The following is a 1,980-nucleotide window of genomic DNA, read 5'->3' as shown; positions in this document are numbered from 1 at the left end:
CTTTTGTTTTACAATCAAATTCAATGCTTTTCAGCTTTTGGTGCTTATCACATTCATGTATATGACAGTCTTGGATTTGATTTTTACCTTTATTTTAAGCTATTAAATTAGTCTGTTACTTTTTCATGGATGGTGATAGAAGACATAACACTCTAAGGTCAGAGACAAAGGACTTTATTACTCACAACTGAGCAAGCAGCATGTGAGCATCAACAGATTCCTCATTCCCTTGAATAAAGAAAACAAATATTTGTTTTCTTCCAAATGTTATAATGTTTGAATCTTTAATTCATTTAGAATTTTTTGTATATGAGGATTGTTAATGAAACTTCATTTTCTTCCAAATAAATAGCCAATATCCTAACAGCATTCATTATATTATTCTTTCATTCTCCACTGATTTAAAATGCCTTTTTTCCTCACAAAAAAAAAATTCCAAATATGCTGGGATGCATATTTTGGACTTTCATATGAGTCTAAAATATTCACATAATAGTATTGGCAGGACAGGAAAATAATTATGTGATATTGTTTTCAAATCTATAATGATTTTAAAAGATGTTGCCTGCAGCTCAATGCCATTCCATTCCTCAAATTGTGCTTAAAATTTTTTAAAAAATAATTTTCTTAATTTTGTTGTAAGAACAATTATTAATAGAGCTTACATTACATTTTGGGAAACAAAGAATGAAATTTAGTTTTTATAAGAAACTATTTAATAGCAAAAATAGATTTAATCTTTAAGCATCCTGATAACTTGAATTATCTTCCTAGTAGGAAAATCATTGCTTTATTCTATATTCACACTTACTACAAAAGATATAAGTGAGGTCAAAGATGATTGAGGATCCACATCTTTCTTTCTTTTTTTTTTTTTTTGGTCAGTGTTCTTAGTTTTGCATTAAGACCAAAGCTACTGAAGTTAATGTAACTAACTTCTTAGCCGTAAGAAAAATCTCAAATACTAACTGCATTTAATTATAGATTACAGAGATAACCTCATAATTAATGAGGTTATCTCTCTAACTCCTAAATCTTGCCTTATGAAATTCTCAAAATAAATCTTACATTAATTAACATTGATATTTGATCTACTTCAAACTTAATTTCTGCTGTTCGATTCTTGGGTTTAGCCTTCAATCATGTGTATGAAATGTAGCCATTCACAGTTTAACGCTGGATATCTAACTACTCTAACAAGATGGAAACTTGATTGTTTTTTTATTAAAGATAAATAGGTAGTGCATGCCCAGCACTCTTTGCCTAATTATGCCATTTAATTTTCACTATGATACAGTAAATTAGATTTTATTATATTCACTTTACTAATGGGGAAAACCATGCTCAAAGAGATTAAGCAATCTATCCAATGCCGAGAGCTAACAAAGAGCAAATTTGGAATTGAAAATCTTATTTGTAAATTTCCAAAGTCCATGATCTCTCTGCTATATCATCATTCAAATTAAGCTTTAAGGGTCTAGCCTAAATGCATATACTGATAACCCTGAGCAATAACCCTATTGATTGAGCAAGTAGAAATGGAAAGTTTACAGAGCCAGGAGGCAGATATTTTTGATTATTTCTGGGCACCAACAAATCTGTTAAGAAGAGTTAGAGACTCGTCATTTTATTTTTCAATTCAAAGCATGTGTTCAAAATACATGTCCAACAGTTATTTAGATCATTCCTTCCCACACTCCTTTTTTTTTCAGAACAGTTTTGATACTTATTGAATACAGCTTGGCTCCTTTGTTTCTGTTTGTAATCATTCTGAATGTGTAAAAGTCTCACAGGGAATTGTTACACTCCTTTTTCTACCTGTTTCCTTCTACTCACTTGCTGTAGTTAAGTAATTTCTTTAGCTCTGATTTGTAATTTCAGTTCTCCTTTTGGAAAAAAAAAATGAAGCAGATAAATGTATATTTCTCATTTCGAACATTATTTCTTCAAAATACAGTCACTCACCTTCTTAAAACCCTC

Source organism: Rousettus aegyptiacus, unplaced genomic scaffold, assembly GCF_014176215.1.
Source record: "Rousettus aegyptiacus isolate mRouAeg1 unplaced genomic scaffold, mRouAeg1.p scaffold_m13_p_2, whole genome shotgun sequence".
Lineage (NCBI taxonomy): Eukaryota > Metazoa > Chordata > Mammalia > Chiroptera > Pteropodidae > Rousettus > Rousettus aegyptiacus.
Note: the sequence above shows the minus strand (reverse complement) of the source record.